Genomic DNA, 21,157 nt, shown 5'->3' on the forward strand with positions numbered 1-21,157 from the left:
TGAGACCTTCTGACAAGCAAGTCAATGGGGAAGCCAATTTCATCTAACAACCATGTTACTAGCTTAACAACATCAGTGATTCACTTAACAATTGTGGCAAGAAAGGTCGTAAAATGGGACATAACTCACTTAACAAATATCTCACTTAGCAACAGAAATTTTAGGCTCAATTTTGGTCATAAGTCAAGGGCTACCTATATTTGCACTAGTCTGTACAAAGGGGGGTTTCTAATGTAGACGCTATCTTGGAAGCCAACATACTGCAGCCACATCCAACCAACTGCGAATCATATGCAGCATCGTGGCATATAGTAAGAATGCTAAGATTCCATTAAGAAAAGTTTTAAAAATGAGCCATTCATCCAGCATTTTATTTGCACTTTTCTCACAGTTTTCCTACTTTATAAGAACAACAGGGGATCTTATGATTCTTAATACATTTGTTGCTCTTTAAGGCACTACAAATTACTTTGTTGTTTTGCAGCATAATAAACTAAATATGATTACATCTTGGAAGTAGTTTACCAGATTATTTAAATGTAAAGCCACCCAAAAGTATCCACAATATTAAAAAGCCTATTTGTCTCCTAAACATATATTAAAAGCATAATTGAAATATAGTGAAAAAGAACTTTTGTAGCAAAATGATTTTATAACAATACCATATTAAACAGTATTACAGACAGTATTAAATTAAACTAAAATGTTGTTTGGCTTTCCTCAGCGTGTTGTACAAACCCATGAGTTGCAAAATTTTCCCTGACTCAATGTGACATGTGAATCTTGTCAATTGAGCAGTGTTGAACAAACCATGATTAAGCAAATCATTGCCTATTGATGAAAACTAGATCATTCTTTGAGTAAGGCAGATATATACATACATACATACATATATATATACTCCCAGAAGCACGAAGCTGAAGCCTGAAGATGACGAATGAAACTTCGTCGAAACGTCGCCAAGACACTTCCAATTTTACGCGGGAGAAAACCCGAATAACCAAAGACCTACATATATATATATATATATATATATATATATATATATATATATATATATATATATTTCTGAGGTTTTCACGGGTGTTTGTATGTAGGTCTTTGGTTGTTTGGGTTTTCTCCCGTGTAAAATTGGAAGTGTCTTGGCGACGTTTCGATGAAGTCTCGTTCGTCATCTTCAGCATGAAGCTGAAGCCTGAAGATGACGAATGAGACTTCGTCGAAACGTCACCAAGACACTTCCAATTTTACATGGGAGAAAACCCAAACAACCAAAGACCTATATATGTATGTATGTATGTATGTATGTATGTATGTATGTATGTATGTTTGTTTTTGTAGGTTTTCATGGGTATAGGTATGTAGGTCTTGGCATATTTGGGTCTTTTCCCGTGTAAGGTTGAGAGTATCTTGGCGACGACAAGCACAAAGCCGAAAGCACCAGCCTGAAGATTATGAGTGAGACCTCGTCGAAAGATCGCCAAGATACTCTCAACCTTACACAGGAAAAGACCCGAATATGCCAAGACCTATATACATACATACATGCATGCATGCATGCATACATACATACATACATACATACATACATACATACATACATATATATATATATATATATATATATATATATATATATATGGACATGCTGTCTTGAACAAAACACTTATTTCTTCAGAAATGCAGTATCAAGGGAGGTTATATCAAAGCTGCCAAAAATACATAATAAAGTTTTACTTTTACTTGGCAACAGTTTTTCCAAGAGTATATATGTGTGCCTCCAAGTCAGTTGACCCCTGGCACCTACCTGGGCAAGTATACCAGAAGACATAATCAAAACTCAATAATTTCATAACACATGAGTAGACTTAACCATAGTTTGAACTGGAAACTGAACCTCCTTGACCAAGCTAAATCCAAGAACTCTGGGAAATTCCTGGAAGGTTGGCACTCAGAAAAACAGCTATTAGCAGGCACAGAGAGATAAACAACATTTACACACACCATTCAAAAAAGACAATACAAAAGCTAGAAAGGACGCAAAAAGTCCAAGACATCTCCTAGCAACAATCAATACCTAGATAAGCAGGGATTAACACCAGGAGTAACACCAGTCAAACAATCAAGCAGTGAACAATACTGTAATCAAGGAACTACTAAGGACAAAACAATGCCCCACCAATACTGAAAGAGCAAAATGGTAATAAAACATTTGAAGAAATTTCAGACATCAATACATTAGAAAGGGTCCAGAGATATTTTACTAGAAGAGTATTCAAATCTTCTGCTCGAAATAAAATCACCAGGCTTGAAATTTTAGGTCTAGATACAGCTCATCTGCCTGGAACCCGCACTGCATATCGGACATAAATACAATTGAGAAAGTCCAGAGATATTTCACAAGAAGAGTCCTCCACTCCTCTGCTTGCAACAGAATACCTTATGCCACCAGACTACAAATTTTGGGCTTAGACAACTTAGAAATACGCAGACTTCAATCTGACCTAAGCATAGTACATAAAATTATCTACCACAATGTCCTACCTGTCAATGACTACTTCAGTTTCAACCACAATAATACACAAGCAAATAATAGATACAAACCCAAGGTAAACCGCTCCAAACTTGATTGCAGAAAATATGACTTCAGTAACAGAGTGGTCAATGCCAGGAATGCACTACCAGATTCTGTAGTTTCTTCCCCAACCCCCCAAAACTTTAACCTAAGATGTTTACTGTTGACCTCACCCCATTCCTAAGAGGTCTCTAAGGGGCGTGCATAAGTGCACCTGTGTGCCTATCGTCCCTGTCCTAATATTCCCTTTTTACTTACTCTTTTCATGTATCCAAATTATGCTTATACTTTTACCTGTTATCTTATATATGATTGACAACTAAATAAAAAAATAAAAAATAAAATAAAAAAAGAGAGTCTTGAACTACGTCGTCTCCGTTCTGACCTATGCTTAGTTCATAAGATTATTTACCAAAATGTTCTACCTGTAAATGAGTACTTTAATTTCAACCATAATAACACAAGGGCTGTCAATAGATTTAAACTCAATGTAATTCGCTCTAATCTTAATTGTAGGAAATATGACTTCTGCAATAGAGTAGTAAATGTCTGGAACCTTCTACCTGATCCTGTTGTTACTCTCTCTAATCCCCATACCTTTTACTTTAAACTGTCTACCATGGGCCTTTCATGTTTCTTAAGCGGTCCCTAAGGGGGCGTGCATAAGCACACCAGCATGCCTACAATTCTTGTCCTACTGTTCCCAATTATATGTAATCATTCTATGTGTATATGGCTATGTTTTGCCTATTTATATCCGTTTTTTGTGCCAATTTTTTTTTTATGTGTCCATGTCTATGTCTATACTGTTACTTGTTTCCTTGTTGAAACAAACAAACAAACATGCTATTACAGCAATAACTCAGCTTGAACATCTTTTGAATTCAAATAGTGAGTTAATTGTTTTAATTTAAAAGATCATCAAACTAATGCTTGATTATATATATGTATATATGTAATTACTTATAATTACTAAATTATATATTTATATAATTATAATTATATACTTATAATTACTAAAATATATTACGAAAACAAATATATATATTAATATATATATATATTAGTTTATATGTAATAATTTTGCTTATAATGTATCATTTGTTTCATTAAATACAATTATGCATAAACAAAGAAAGATTTCTAGTGTACATGTAATGAGAAAAAGAACATGAAAGATTAATGATTAGGAATTGCACCCAACTCTTCATCAGCAACAGCTCATGTTCCCATGAACCAACATATCCCATGGGATATCTTATTGATTTCTCTGCCCTCACTCATTTCCAATCTGGCCAGTCAATAGAAGATTATTCATATATTGATCTAGACCTGTGCCTTTATTGCCTTCAGCAGCTTTATTTCTGAATCCCATAAGAAAAGGAATGACTGGCAGAAATCGCTCTGAGAAGAGGAATGTCTGGATCTAGTGTGCACAGCTGGTTATCGAGAACAAATGCCTAGCAGAACCAGCTCACATAATGGACAGATGTGGAGTTAGAGGAGGGAGGAAGAAGAATATCAATAAAGAAGAATATTTGTAGCTCAGGGTTGAAATGAGGGGTGCTTGATACTCTTTGAACTTAGTAGTTTTCTTGAAGACATTTCATTACCAAACTAGGTAGCATCATCACTACTAGAAGAGAAACATATTTGTACAGCTTCTAACATACCACAGAAAATAAATGCTAATGTATTTTTTTTTTAAATTGCTTTTGTTTTCCATGTTTTCAATTTATTTGGGGTGTAGTTAAAAAGGGTATGGAAATGAACATTTCAGAAGAGATTAAAACTAGATTATTTAGCAGTAGGAAATGTTTATTGTAAGACTATTTTGCAGCTCTGGGCTAATTTTGTTTGGAGTTTTTGGTTTGTTTTTTTCAAAGTTATGTTCAAAATTAGATCCAGAGGCCACCCCAAAATAGAAAAGTTTGCTCCCAGGGAATTATGAAATAACTTGTGTTGTTTATATAATGATTTTTTGGGGGAGAGTATGGTATAAAGAAGAAAGGGATGACAGAGAATTAGGTGGCTGGATGGAGTCACTGAAGCAGTGGGTGTGAGCTTAAATGGACTCCAGAGGATGGTAGAGGACAGGAAGGCCTGGAGGAAAGTTGTCCATGGGGTCGCGATGGTTTGGACACGACTTCACAACTAACAACAACAACAATGGTATAAAGAACAGCAATATTAAATAAATGCTCCTTGAATTTAATATAAGTAGAGATTGAAAGATTCAGCCCTTTTCAATCCTGTAAATTTCAAGCTTTAGCTCACAGAGGAAGTACAGTCATGCTGCAATCTACAAGGAAACTAATATAAGTACTCCAAATATTTTAGCCTTTCCAAGATTTGAATTGGAACATACTAAAAATAAAAATGGGGTTTAATAATTGATAATGGAGTGTATCCAATTAAGTCTTTACCCTGATGGAACTACATCTATCAGCAGAACATGGAGAAAGATAATTCAGCTCTTTGCAGCCTAACCTTAAAATTGCTTAAAATGTACCCTGAAGGACCGGATATCATTATCAGCAGTCCAGAATTATTCAAAAGATTGCCAGAATCCTCTCTGTTTCTCTTAAGTACAATTGACTTCTCCTAAGTCAATCTCCTTGTACAATTTTCTATGTATGATGGACACAATGACTTGAAAGGCTGTGCCTCATTTTTAAGAAAAAAAATAGTTACAGCATGCTGGTAGTCTATCACATTTTTAAAATATGATATAGGAGATAATGTTTGATAATATTGGTATTATCATGCCTTCTCCATTCTGGAGTGTCTTCAGTTGGACAATGTCCACCTCATTCCCTCCTTTTGTTTCTCGCGATAGTCAATCAGATACTTCTGGATTGCTTTGCAAGATAAATTACACTCTTTCCCCATTGTTATTTATCAGCAGATTAATTTGTTGAGACATTCTGCCCCCAACCCAGTGGTAACTCTATGTCTTCAACCCCTTCATAGCATAGTGGAATGATGAGTTTAAAAAAAGAGAAGATGGTGGACACTGTTTGAAGGCCTGCCCCTGTGGTGAAATCCATTTTCTTTCACTACTGGTTCTATGGGCGTGGCTTGGTGGGCATGGCTTGATGGGCATGGCAGGAAAAGGATACTGCAAATTCTCCATTTCCTCCCCACTCCTGGGGGAAGGATATTGAAAAATCTCCATTCCCACCCCACTCTGGGGAAGCCATAGGTAGTATTTGCTGGTTCTCCAAACTGCTCAAAATTTCCACTACCAGTTCTCCAGAACCTGTCAGAACCTGCTGGATTTCACCCCTGGCCTGCCCCCTTGCATGTGCAGCACATCACAGGCATGTACAAAGGCATGTACAAAGGAGAGGCATATCTATCATGTTGCACCCAACACTGTGCTTTTATTTATTTATTTATATTTATAATTTAATTTCTATACCGCCCTTCTCCCGAAGGACTCAAGGTGGTTTACAGCCACATTAAAATACAGAGAATGAATAACAAATTTAAAAAGAATTTAAAAACAAATATTTAGTAGGCCAATCGACTAAAACGGTCATAGACCGATATAAAACCCCTTAAAATTTACAGTTAAAATACACTTAAGCTAGTCCCACTCGATGAAATAATAAAGTCTTCAGTTCCCGTTTGAAGGTCCGGAGGTCGGGGAGTTGGCGTAACCCCGGAGGCAACTCATTCCAAAGGGCCAGTGCTGCCACAGAGAAGGCTCTCCCCCTGGGGGCCGCCAACCGACATTTTCTTAAACCCACCACCCATATAACTTTTTGATAGACAGTAGTCCATGAATTCATCCAATCTTCTTTAATGTTATCCAAGTTAAACTTGTGAAATCTTCTTTCTAAACTTGAAGATTTTGAGCTGTTTTAAAAACATATCCTTTGAAAACAGGAAATTACAAGTCTTGCACAAAAATTAGCATGTTGCATTCATTTATAAGAAAGCAATAACATTTGCTGCTCCGTGACTTTTTTTTAATTACCATCACAGAAGCAATGAGAAATTTATTAATTACATATTTTGTGTGTTTGGATAGATCTGCACACTTGTTCTCCTTTTGCACATCTGTTGGATGTTAGAACAAGAACAATTAGATATTGATTCAGAGCCACCATTTAGCCATGAAAATCACTAAGGAATTTGCAGCTAGCTGAATATAAACTTCCTCAAGAATAAGCTCAATCTCTCTCTCTCTCTTTCTCTCCCCCTTCCCTCCCTCCCTCCCCCCCCCCGTGTGTGTGTGTGTGTGTGTGTGTGTGTGTGTGTGAAAGAGAGAGAAGGGAGAGAGAGTGAGTGAGTGAGTGAGAGAGAGAGAGAGAGAGAGAGAGAGAGAGAGACAGAGACAGAGGGAATTAAATACATTTTTTTTCTTAGAATAACACCAAAATAATATAGTAATAATTAGATATTTAACAATTGTGGACTAACTAGTCTCTCTAATTGTTTGTAATAGTTTGTTATAGAGAAAAATGCAAGGAGAAATGAGACTACTGAATGCTAACTCAGCATTCAGTCCTCTGGGAGGATGGCACAGAACCCTGGGAAACACATGTTCAACAGCAGCCTGGTCCCCATGCCGCTGATGTCTTATATGTGCAGGCCCAGTTTCACCTTCCACAGCTGACAGTTGATATATTCCAAGAGTTTAGTTTCCATTTGATAATCATTGTGAGCATTTCCACACTAGTGATTTATAGCATCAACTAGCCATCACTCTGGTGATCTAAAGCCTGCCTGCACTAGAGATTTATCACCATGGCGATGGTTCACTGACACTATAAATTGCTAATGTGGAGATCCTCTGTCAATACATTGTGGTAACATTGGTCTAATATACTCCAAGCAATCTGTATCTACATCGCTTAATGATTCAGCCCTCAGGATTATAAGTGTTAGCTTCCCCTCCCCCCATCCCCCTGACCAATGGTAGATGGAATGTAGCATTGAAAATCACAAGAAAACCCAACCACCGTTTGACTGTTATTTGGTCTGCTTAATGTTTTGGCAGGAACCTGATAGAAACCAGATATATGACATTCATATCCAAATCTAGTGCGTGGGTTTAGAGAAATAATAGCTTGCCTTGAAGGAGCCTATAAATTAGAGATGCTGGTTTGCAGGATTTAATTGTTTATGATGAAAGAGTTAGAGAATTTCCAAGAACAAGAGTGATGAGAATACACAACCAAACTGTATTGAGTGGATCATTTATGTGTGATGAAACAAGAAGAGATGGTCAGGAGCAAAAGGATGATAAACTGAATGCAAAAGTAAGTAACTACAATGAAAAAGATGTGTCGAATTGAGGTAGTCATACAGAGAGAGAATGAATGAGAACTGAACTGCAAAACAAATACATGAAAATAAGAGGAGGGAAATTGTGAGGAAGAGGAAAATCAAGAAAGCTACATGGATCTGATAAGATGGGAAAAAACAGCACCTGAAGGATGTGGTAGAAATAAGGGTGGTTCATAAAGATAGAAAGGTATAAAGATATAAATTATAATTAAAGGTATTGGCGTAAATAGCATGGTTCATAATAAACCATGATGATGACACCAACATTAGGATAGATGTAAAATCATGTAGTCATTAAAATATCACAGTTATATATTTTCTTTAGGACATGTAATACAATATGTAAGTTGTAATGATGTAATCATACACATTTCATACTTGATCCCCTTATGACAGGTGTGTCAAACTCAGGTCGTCATGGCGGTGTCATGTGATGTATCGGGACTTTTCCCCCTTTGCTAAAACAGGCGTGGGCATGGCCAGCGCATAATGCATCTGGCCTTTGGGCCGGCAGTTTAACAGCCCTGCCTTATGAATACCTATAGTAAACTAGAGCTAACTTTCTTTTTCTCATCTTACACCTTGATTCATTTAGCTTACTATTTTCCATTACTTGCCTATCCTTTGCATGACATTGGATGAAAAGGAATAGCATGATGTTTATCTTTGAATATGTGTGTGTGTGTGTGTGTGTGTGTGTGTGTGTGTGTACATATATATTCTGATTCATTAATCAAGTTTTTTAAAAAATGACAATGATTAATTAATTGCTCAAGGTTTACATAATGGATAACAAGTTAAATTAATGCCTTTGGAGACATATCCATCTCTATTTATGGTCACTGTCTTTCTCTCCCAAAAACCTAGTCTATGATCTCAGATTGAGAATGCTGGAACGATAAATTAAGGCTCATTCAGCACATCTGAAACTTAATGAAAGAGCACTTTTGCTTACAAGAAAGATAAATATAATAAAACCTTAGTTTAATGGCCATTCAGGGAGAAGAGGGTGTCCATTATTTTTGAATGTCCATTAAATCCAAAAGTACATAATTTACCGCAATTTACATCATTTGTGTAACAGCATCATTACACAAATGGTGTAAATTGATGCAATGTAAATTTAAGATAAAGTAAGATAAATTTAAGCACCTCTTGTGACTATTTCAGATGCAGCAGGCGTGTTCAGTTTGTGTTTCGGACAGGTTATAGATGAAAATTTTGTCCATTGCATCTGCACTCTGCTAAGAAGGTATTGGTTATATTGATTTTTTCCCCTGTATATTAGAAAGTGAGTTAGAGAGCACACCTGAATTAAGTAGACAAGCAAGCAGAGAGAATTGGATAACAGGAAGGCTAATGAGCAGAATGTAGACATAGAAAAGACTACTTCTTACGGAGTAAATTTCAAATGTTTTAAATAGGTGGTATAAATATTGACCATTGTCATAATCAAAATCAAAATACATTAATCTATACATTAATGATCTTTGTGACCATATCTCAAGTAATTGTGTTCTCTTTGCTGACGATGTCAAACTATTTAACACCACAGACAACACTTCTATCATTCAAAACGACCTTGACCATCTAACCGCTTGGTCTAAAAATTGGCAGCTCCAAATTTCAACCAGCAAATGCTCAGTCTTACATATAGGAAAAAAGAACTCTAAAACTAAGTACATACTAGATGGACATTACCTTACAGACGACCCCCATCCCGTTAAAGACCTTGGAGTTTTCATGTCAAATGATCTAAGTGCCAAAGCCCACTGCAACTACATAGCAAAAAAAGCTCTAAGAGTTGTAAACCTAATTTTGCGTAGCTTCTTTTCCAAAAACACCACACTACTAACCAGAGCATATAAAACATTTGCTAGACCAATTCTAGAATACAGCTCACCTGTTTGGAACCCTCACCACATCTCTGACATCAATACAATTGAACGTGTCCAGAAATATTTTACAAGAAGAGTTCTCCATTCCTCTGAAAACAACAAAATACCTTATCCCACCAGACTTGAAATCCTAGGCTTAGAAAACTTGGAACTCCGTCGCCTTCCACAAGACCTAAGTTTAACTCACAGAATCATCTATTGTAATGTCCTTCCTGTCAAAGACTACTTCAGCTTTAATTGCAATAATACAAGGGCAACCAATAGATTTAAACTTAATGTAAACCGCTTTAATCTAGATTGCAGAAAATATGACTTCTGCAACAGAATCATCAGTGCTTGGAATACTTTGCCTGACTCTGTGGTCTCTTCCCATAATCCTGATAGCTTTAACCAAAAACTTTCTACTATTGACCTCACCCCATTCCTAAGAGGACCATAAGGGGCGTGCATAAGCGCACGAACGTGCCTACCGTTCCTGTCCTATTGTTTTTCTTTTCTTTTTCCTATATATGTTTATATGTGTATATACTATATAATCTTTTTGTATGATGTTGTGACAAAATAAATAAATAAATAAATAAATAAATAAAATCATTTTCTTCATCTTCTTCACAACTTTTCCTTTATATATTTGCATTGCAATTTATAGCTTGGGACAAGGAACCATCTCTCTACAGTTGCTTCGACCTGTCTTATCTGGTCTGGCAGGATGGGCATGCTCTACAACCCATTGGCTAAGGAATGTCAGCTGGCAAGGCCCAGGAAATGAGCCTTTTTTTGCCATAATGCCCACTTCCTGGAGTATTCTGTCTCTGAAGATCAAGTTGACCTCAACCTTCCTGGACTTTCGTAAGGTCCTAAAGAGCTGGATTTGTGCCCAGACCTAGAGCCTTAAGTGGATGGTGGGACTGGTCTCCTGGCTAAGTTAATGATTGTTGTATTTTTTTTCTTGACTGCCAAATATTTTAATTTTTGTAGTTGTTTATATGTTTTATTTTTAAGAGTGTTTGTCCCCCATATTCATTTGTTAAGATGGGTGGTTTATAAATTGAATAAAGATAGATAGATAGATAGATAGATAGATAGATAGATAGATAGATAGATAGATAGATAGATAAGTAGGTAGGTAGATAGATGATAGATAGATAATTCCTTCTGTTCCTGTAGAAGATGGTAAGGTAGGAGTAATAAACCAAGAAAATTAAGTACATGGCATATCACGTGTAAAGGAATTAATTTAGCAAGTGTGTTTTTATGTATGTATGCTTCTCTGTATGCCACAGAGAAAACTTGTGTTCTACATTATGTGGTAATTATGTAGATTACCCATAATTATGTAAATAGTGTAATTCACATGATACAATAAGTTTGAGTTTGTTGTAGGAATGCTTTTCATGAAGCTTTGGATTCTTGGGAAGTAATCAGACAAGCACAACACATACAGGCTCCCTGATGATTTTTTTCCTCTTCCCCTTTATTTAAACATCAACAAAAGTAGAAAAACCTTAGTTTTGTCATCAGCCATGCAAGGTTAATTGCAGCTTTCAGCAAGATAAGCAAACTACTCCACCCACCTTTATAGCTTCAACTGTAAAAATGCTGCAAGAAGTAGGAGCTTGATTTATTGTGTATTTGAGTAAACATGGCTAGGTTAACCATTTCTGTACCTTCTCTACATACTTAAACTCATGTGTTTGCCCCTGTCTAATTCTAAAATCCCCCTTCCCTCTTAGAGTTAAACAAGAGCATTAATTATGCTTGGCTGGCCATCTCTTTGACTACCATCATTCTTAGATCTTTACCATTAGGCCCGTTGATGTAAAATCCCACCTGTTCCTTACTAAAATGTACTTGCCATCCATCTTCTTTTTTCAGTGGCTTTCTTCTGGGTTTCTCTGGAATGCTTAGATGAGTTTCCTCATCCTTGAATACAGCTCATCTGTCTGGAACCCGCACTGCATATCGGACATAAATACAATCTAGAGTGTCCAGCACCTCAGGTTTGTCCAGGCAGAGCAAGAGTGGGGATGGGGGGAGGACTCCCAGAATTCTGGGAGTTGAAGTCTGCCAGGCTTAAAGGTGCCAAGATTGGAGACCTCTGCTGTATAAAACAGTAGGAATCACATCCCTGATATTATTAGTTTCTGGGCTTTCCATAGCCAATTTAGTAGGCAGAGGAGAAAAGCTAAAGTTTTAGCTTAGATCTTATTGTTTTGAAAACACTTGGACTTAAAGCAGTTTAATGATGATGAATTTATACACATTTCTTTTTTTAAAAAAATGTGAATAATTCAGGTGTATGGATTAAAAATGTTCCCAATTTTATTTGAACTGATGCCTGGATGCAAAACTATATTAAGACATACCTAAATAATCTGTGAGTTTAGGATTGCATCTGATGCCTCTTAACTAGTAAGCACTTGAAAATTGTTTTAATTTCCTGTGTACTGTACCAGCAATCTTCTTTTAAAAAAGGGGAAATTAATTAAAAGAAATCTGTGTGCACTAATATTTTCATCATCCATAATAAAAAAACCACATCAACCTACTTCTCTTTATGCCATCAATGTTTTTAAGTCAAGTAATACTGTCCAGCATACAGGAAATTTTCTATATGGAAGATTTTTTTTAATCCATTCTTCCATTTCTAAGTGTCTTATATTATTCTGCCAATCTTACATCTGAACATTTCTCAAGGGTTCCAGCTGAATTTAAGTTATCTTGTGTTACTATAGCAGATTCCTGAATTTGTGATATCAAGGTGATAAAGAATGTCAATCCTTTAAAAACTTTTAAGGGTTCATGGCAATAATAAGTTTGAAAACGTTATTTTGGTATCGTGAATCATTGTATTTTTATCTTAGTTAAATAATATAGCTTTTTAAAAGATGTATTTGTACATCTTGTTATTATTTATTTTGAAATTTATTATTTTGAAGGGAAAACATGACGAATTATTGTTGCAACTGGGTATTGTTCAATTTAGATCACATTCTTGAATTAAGTACAATTAGCTGTATAATACACCAAGGTTAGGCCTAACAATTAAAAATAATTAAAAATTATTATGAGTTCTATATTTTGTATTTCTGTAAATACGACATATTTACAATTATGCATTTGAATCGGAGGTGGTATTCAGCAAGTTCTGACCAGTTCTGGAGAATCGGTAGCGGAAATTTTAAGTAGTTCAAAAAACCGGTAAATATCACCTCTGACTGACCCCACCCCCATCTGTTCTCTGCCTCCAGAATCCCAGCTGATCAGGAGGAAATGGGGATTTTGCAGTAACCTTCCCCTGGAGTGGGGAGGGAATGGAGATTTTACAGTATCCTTCCCTTGCCACGCCCACCAAGCCCCCACAGAACCAGTAATAAAATTTTTTGAATCCCACCACTGATTTGAATTTACATCATTTGAAATTTATATAGATTTAAAATAATGATTATTTTAACAGACATATTACTTCATACAGCGTCTATGCCTGATTCTATGTCTTTTCAGGAAATAAATGAAGTCAAACACTGATTTATGTGTTTATGGCCTTGTGCCATAAATGGCTCCCTTCTGAAACTGTGTATCAATGGTGTGGAAATCAAGGAGAAGGCAATTTTTTTTCTAGATTTAGAAATTTGGTCTGCTTATAATATTAATCTTACTTTAAAACCCTTACGTTTGTGGCTAGAAAGCTAATTTAATGTGAACAAACTAATTGTATTTTATGTTATGAATACTGTACGTATTTACAATATACAACTAACTGAATAATCTATGAGTGATGAATAACTGCATAATTTTAAAATATTTTATTTGTTTTTCTGTTTGCAAATAATAATTTTTTAAAAAAAAAATATTTTGGCTGGGTTGTGTAGAAAACTAGGCCTAAAGAAGAAAGATCAGATTTTGGTTTAATATGCTATGAACTAGCATAATCTGTGGGGTGGGGTGGGGCCCAGAATTGGCAGATGGCAGACAGAGTCTTGATGTAGGCCTGACCCAATTTGAATGTGTATTTGACATTGATTCATATAGACCAGTATTATGTATTTTCCGTGGGTATAAACTGAGGCGAATTATTTGCTAATTAACTCAACTTTATTGACAAGGCAGAACGGTTTGACTCAAGCGGAACAGAAACAGCAACAACAACAAGGGAGGCTGTCTGACAGCTCTTTATATATAGAGCTGTCAGATGGCTGCTCCAATGACAATCCTTGGTTTTCCCGCCTCCCCTTCGGCTCGCGCCTTAGCCAATCAGCAGTCTCCTGCTCTTGGTAAGGTGCTCGCCTCCGTCAGAACTCCAGGGATTTAACAACCAGGATGTCAAATTCAAGGCCTGGGGGACGGATCTGGCCCATGGGGTGCTTAGATCTGGCCCATGGGGCCGCCCTGGAAACAGCAAAGTGCCTCTGCCAGGGAAAATGGAGCTTGAAACCTGAGTTCTGTTAGCACAGAGGGTTGCAGGAGGCTGTTGCAGTCGAAAACAGAGCTCAGGAGCCCATTTTTGCTGGCAGAGTGCTCGGGCCACCACAGGCACCCCCCCCAACATGAGTGATGTCAAGCTGACCACACCCACCCTGGCCATGCCAACCCCAGCCCCCCAAGGTCAAACACAACCCTGATGCGGCCCTCAATGAAATCAAGTTTGACACCCCTGATATAGAGATTGAATGGGCAGTACATTCTAATGCTCTGCCCATCTGCTGATTTTCACTTCCCACTGCCTGAACCAAATCTTAGTGCAACTTGAAGTCAGTAAGACAATTTAAGTACTTCAGGATGAGTAACTTTCCTTGACTGTGAGCTTGCATTTTGTTTCCAAATGTCTTTTTATGATATTTAGAATGACCAAAATATTTTACTAAGGAGACAACTTAATAAACTTCCTGAAGTGTTTATAGACTTCCTTCAGGATTTGGGTTGATTAAATATTCTACTTAATTTTTTTAAATTACCAATTTATTCTTTTAATATTCATTGTGGCTTTTTTTAAAAAAAAATCCTTGTAATAATAATGAAGTAATGAATCAATGTTGCACTGATATTCCATCCCATCTCTAAAAATTGGAAGAGTTGTTTTGTCACTGCACTGCCTAATAGACAAAGCTAAATTGTTATAACAATAGACATTTGGGCTCTTATGTATGGACATTACCATATGCAGGAGCAAGCCTAAAAGTATAACAGCTGTATGAAATTGGTCTTTGGACTCTTAGTCTATCTCAGCCAAAGAAGGAGCTGCACCAAGAACTGAAGCTGCACCAAACTATGTAACAGGTGTAAGTTTTACTATAGGAGGCAACCAGGTGCCAAAATAGACTTTCCAAGGAATTTATTAGATAAGCAACCAACTGCTTTCACTCCTTCTCTTTCTGCATCTTCTACCACGCATGACTTGAAAAGAGCAATGGGACAGGTGACTTTTGGCAATGTCCGTGACACTTTTGCTGCCAAAAGGCAAATGGGCTGAAAAAGTCGCTTTATGATTGGTCTATGCGCTTATGATCATCACAGAGTCTACATAGTTATGTGATCATGATTTGGAAGCTTCAAAACTTGGAGGTGTTTATGACTGTTGCAGCATTCTGAGCTCACATTATCATCATTTACATCAGGAGTGGGGAACTATGGCCCTTTTATGACTTGTGGACTTCAACTCCCAGAATTCCACCCCCCCCAGTAATGCAAATCTATGCAAATGAGAAGTTTTACACTGAAAAGCCAAACAATAGGTCTAACAATTTTAGGCTGAAAATTTTCCAGCAATCTACCTCAAAGCCTTTTTTATTCCACCCATGTTACAATATACATGAAATAAATTTGGAAGATATTTTTTTTTTACAACCAATCATCTTAGTTCCAGTTTTTAAGAAATTTGGATTTTCTTATAATTCTAGCTCTACCAGATCATCTGTGGATGTGATTTCATCACATCATATCACACTTGTGTCAGAAGCACCGAGACGCTTCTAGGTTGAAATGATTAGCTGGTGACATCACCATTGCCGGGGATGCCCAGTTGAGGGGTTTTTTCATGTCCCTGGCAGGAGCTGGAGAGAAGGACGGGAGCTTACCCTGACACATGGCAGCACTCAGGTCTCAACTGCGGGCTTGCTAACCTTGAATCCAGCATGCTAACCATGATAAATCAAGTGCTCCTTGATTTATCACACTGAGCGACAGTTCAGTTCTGAAGTGAAACGAATATTATAGAGTAGCTAAAGAGTCTTATTTCTTAGATGTAAAAAGTAAACTTCTTAAAGTGCTCTTAATAAATTTTCTTGGTAAACAAGGTAGTGTTTGTGTTCTTTGAAGTTACAAAATCACAAATGAACTATAGGCCGGAGTGAAAAACCTATAGAAAGTTTTTAGTTAAAGATGTATAAACAGAAATTATTATTTTAAGAGGAAATTAATTTTCTTTGGACAAAATTTAGGAAACAGAATCCACCTGTAATACACATTACTAATCTTAAGAAAAAAAGGACCCATATTTGAATTTATATGTCGAATATGTATACATATAATTTGTTTTGCGGTTAATCAGTTTTGAGGTCTAACCAGTGGTGGGATTCAAATAATTTAACAACCGGTTCTCTGCCTTAATGATTTCTTCCAACAAGCAGTTCACCAAACTGCTCAGAAAGTTAACAACCAGTTCTCCCGAAGTGGTGAGAACTGGCTGAATCCCACCACTGGGTCTAACCATTTTAAAGTTTAAGTAGTTCTTTCTCCACAGATTTCTAAATTAAAATACGGCAGAAACTTATTTGCATTGTAGTATTACAAACAATGAATCTTAAAAATAGTTTAACATTTTGAGTACAGCAAAGGCTAAAATTTCCTGTCAGCAGAGCTTAGCTGCTGTTGACAATATGGATATATCCAAATAGTTTTCTTAACAACAATAGAGGAAGGGTTTAGTACTGTTATCTCTCAGAATTCTTCTTTATAGTATTACAACATTGGCATTTCCAGGTCTTTTTCTCCAAACTGGAGTATTTCACATTTTTGTTATTTTGGAGAGTTAGAATCATATGAGCTATAAAGCTTTGAAAATGTCACCCGGGCGAATAGGCCTGGTTTGTGAAAGCTATCTAAGCTAACTGAGGTGAAGTTTTCCTGACATTCCAGGTCATCTTACAAGTGAAACCTCTCTTTAGAAAGCAAGTCTGAAATGACTTCTTTTTATAGGAATAATCACAAAACAGAATAACAAAAGTACCATAATTTATTAAGCTCATGGCTGCAAGAGGAAACCGTGCACACCATTGGTAAAAAAACAATGGTTTACTGATGATTTCTTTTTTTTAAATCATTTTTTTAATTTTATAGACAAACAAACATACAATACATAGTGAATCATTCAGTGTATTATCTGTGTACATCTTTTGTGTCTTCTTCTTCTTCTTCTTACTCCTCCTATATTCATCATTTCTTGGTGTTATCCGTTCATTTGTTGTAACATTCTCCCAGGGGTGAAATCTAAAAAATTTCCCTACTGGTTCTGTGGGCGTGGCTTAATTGGTTGGTGTGGCTTGGTGGTCAGATGACTGGGTGGGCGTGGCCAATAACAATAAATAATAAAAATAATAAACAAAGTATACAGAACAATAAGAGGTACCAAAAACCAACTTTCACACTTTACACACACACAATACAACACAACTGACTCACACACAATGTAAAAGAAGCTGCACTTCACCCAAAATGTCCCTTGCAACAAGCAGGAACCTCACACTTTCACACTTTACACACACACAACACAAATGACTCTCTGTCTCTCTCTCACAACACACAAATGCCACATACCACTTTGTGAGATTCTGTGTGTTTGTGTAGTTAGAGTGAAACACTACAGAAACACACCAAATCTCAGAAAACTGCACAAATATTTTATTTTATTATTTATTTTTTTTATTTTTTTAGATCAGGGGTCTCAACCTTAGTAACTTTAAGGTTTGTGGACTTCAACTCCCAGAGTTCCTCATTCAGCAAAGCAGGCAGTCAAAGCAGGCTGTAATCAGTAGCTGAAGTGGCATGGCATTGCCAGCCCGAAAGGAGCAGTAATTATAGGTAAGTGGGGCATTGGGTGGGCATTGGGTGGGCTCCTGTAAGGGGGGGCTGTTAAAAATGATTTTAAAAGCCTGTGAGGATCAGGCAACTCATCTGGGATCGCCAGAGGAAAAAAAGATTTTAAAAGCTCCTCTGACGATCTCAGCAGAAGTTTCCTCATAGCAGCCCAGAACCTCTTAAAATAATTGTTTTAACAAGCTCTTTGGCAGAAGAGCTTGTAGAAAACATGTTTTTAAAGGTTCTGGTGATGAGGAACTCAGGTGAGATCGCCAGAGGAGCCTTTTAAAACTTTTGTTTAAAAAAAGAGTTTAAAGGTTCTGCTGATCTCAGCTGAGCCACGAGATCCTCAAAGGCTTTTTTTTTTTACTTTTAAAGGCACGTTTTTGGCTGAAGAAAAACTGCTTTTAAAAGTAAAAAAAACACCCTCTGCTGATGGTCCGGCTCAGCAGAAGCAGGGGGCGGGGCCAGGGATTTTTGCTACCAGTCCTCTGAACCAGCAGCCGCCATCACTACCGGATCGGGTAAGCCGGTCCGAACCGGGAGCATTTCACCCCTGCATTCTCCCCCCATTTCTTGCCCTGTAATGCATTTATCTATCTTCACTCTCCCCTTTCAACTTCCCTTGTTTCATTGCAACATTGCCGTATATGTATCTCTTCTCTAACCAATGGTAAAATTGTCTCCCTATCTTAAAATATTCCGATTCCTCTCTTTCTTTAATTATCAAAGTCAATCTATTAATTTCTGCACAATATTTTCTTAATTAGTTCGCCCTCTGAGGGGATTTTCTCTGCTTTCCATCTTTGCACAAATACTATCCTCGCTGCAGTTAAGACATTTATAATCAAATACATGTTTTCTTTACTAATTTTCTTTGGTAGGATACCCAATAGGAACAGCTCAGGTTTTAAATCTATATATTGTTGTAGCATTTCTTCTAACCATGTTTTAATTTTAATCCAATAGTTTCTCGCTTCTGGACATGTCCACCACATATGATAATAGCATCCTGGTATTGATGAATTCTGATTGGGAATTTAAAGTTGGAGAATATGCAAGAATGGTGAAATTAATATATGTATATATACATAATAGAAGTTTGATTAAATTCAAGCAGAAATCACTTCCCTATATACTATAGATAACACAGCAAAACAAATACAAACACTTAAAGCTGTACTTGTCACCATGCCTGGCTTGGGAATTCTGGGGATGACATCCAGACATCCTAAAAGTTCCCAAGGTTGATAAATAATGACTTAGAGCAGTGGTCACCAACTGGTGGTCTGTGGACCACTGGTGGTCCGCGAGAAAATTTTGGTGGTCTGCAGGAAAATTATTTGCATTTTTAATATTGCACTAAATCAAGGATCCTCAAACAAAAGGCCTGGGACAGATACGTGCAGTGAATGTTTCTGTTGCTGCAGAGAGTTTCCCCCTTCGGGGTCTTTTTGTGTGGATCGGAGGGGGGCAGAAATTCTGACTTGGGGTCTGCTTCGGCTTCCTGGTGCAGGGCTTTGGGCAAAGGCTGGAGGGAAGTGCCACTGGTGGCAAAGAGCTGGAGGACCTTGTTCCAGTAGGACTGCATCATGGTGTTGTGACTCGTCCTCCCTCCTCTCCTCAGCCAGGCCCCTCCCGTCTCCAACCAGGCCTTTTATCAGACTCCGAGTCTGATAATGAAGATGAATGGCTTGTCATGACTCCAGCCCCCGGCCCTGGCCCCATGCCCGGAGAGGATTCAAGGAGTGAAAGGAGAAGCCCAATAAACCTCACTCATACAGCGCGTGTTCCTTTGGCTCAGCCTTCAGAGGAGGAAGCCAGCCAGGTGGTGGAATTACCCGGGCCTACTCCCTCTGACCCCTCCCTTTCCCAGACGCTGACAGCAGATCCAGCTGAGGACAATTCAGCGTGGGTGGACCCTCGCTTCCGGAGATCTGAGAGGCGACGCCAGCAGAAGGAAGGGTGGGCAGGCCTGGATAAATGCTGAGTCATGGAGCCACACCCCACAGCCTATATAAAGGACCTGCTTTTGGCATTCCAACCTTGAGTCAAGCAAAGTCTTATCTGGTTTGCTGATATCGGACTCTATCGCTGAAATCACAACTTGGACTCCTGCCTGCCCTGATAAACCTCGAAGGCACTTGGCAAGCTGCAGAGGCTTCGTTGCCAAGTTTGTTACGGACTTCCTTGACTCGTTCATTGGAGTGGGGGTGGGACACGACACATGGCCTGGAACTGGCTGACCCTGAGCCTCTAGCTGCCGGTACCTGGCCTTTCACTCCCGCAGGTCTTCCCTCTGCTTGGAAAGCCTATGCTCGTAGTGCTTCTGTTGAGCCTCATTCTCAGTTAGATCCATTTTGAACTTTTGAACTGATCTGTTTTGCCAAGTCTTTCTCATGGTGGCTGCTTAGCTCCAACAATTGCTTCTTGTTGGGGTCCTAAGGAGACTGGGTGGGGAGCTAAGGAGTTGGCCAAGTCCACCCAGTCACATGAGCACCTAGCCACACCCACCCAGCCAGTCATTAAGCAGATCATATTAGTGGTCCGCAGGATTTAAAATTATGAACTTAGTGGTCCCTGAGGTCTGAAAGGTTGGGGACCCCTGACTTAGAGTATGGTTTCTAAAAATTTGTTTATAAATACTATAAATTGGTTGGAGTACAAGAACGGGGAAGCCAGAAACCAAATCAATAGCACTTTGTATGTATATACACACACACACACACACACACACACACACACACACACACACACACACATGCATACATGTGTGTGTAATTTAAAGCAACAACAAAAAATGTAATTCACATGACATGCCTAATGATGTCATTGTGTAACTGCTGGATATCACCATAGACATTATCAATTTAAAGATAAAATTAACATTAATTTTAACAACCAATTCCTTGGGTTGCAATGGAACTGTGTGTTTTAGAGGCAGGTGGAAAGGGGTATTTGAACCAAATCTCATCCAATGTGTCTAAAGTCTGCTAAATTGGCTGTTAAATCAAGATTTTGTTATACTAGCTTCATCCTAAGTACAGCAGATGACAGCACCTAGATGACTTTGTGCTGAAAAAAGATAAGTAGGGTTGGATCTGGCAAATATTTGGTTTGGAAAAGACCAGGAAATTCCAGAGCAACAGAATAGATTGGGAAGTTAAGATCTCCAGAAGACAAATAAATGGTTGCCAAGGAAATTTTGTAGACATGTCAGGAGGAGTCAAGCCAGATTTGAATGAGTTGTGACATTGGTCTCCTATATAAAATATTTTCCTAACATTTAAAATTGGCAATGAATGTTAAC

The sequence above is a fragment of the Ahaetulla prasina genome, chromosome 3 (genome assembly GCF_028640845.1).
Source record: "Ahaetulla prasina isolate Xishuangbanna chromosome 3, ASM2864084v1, whole genome shotgun sequence".
NCBI lineage: Eukaryota > Metazoa > Chordata > Lepidosauria > Squamata > Colubridae > Ahaetulla > Ahaetulla prasina.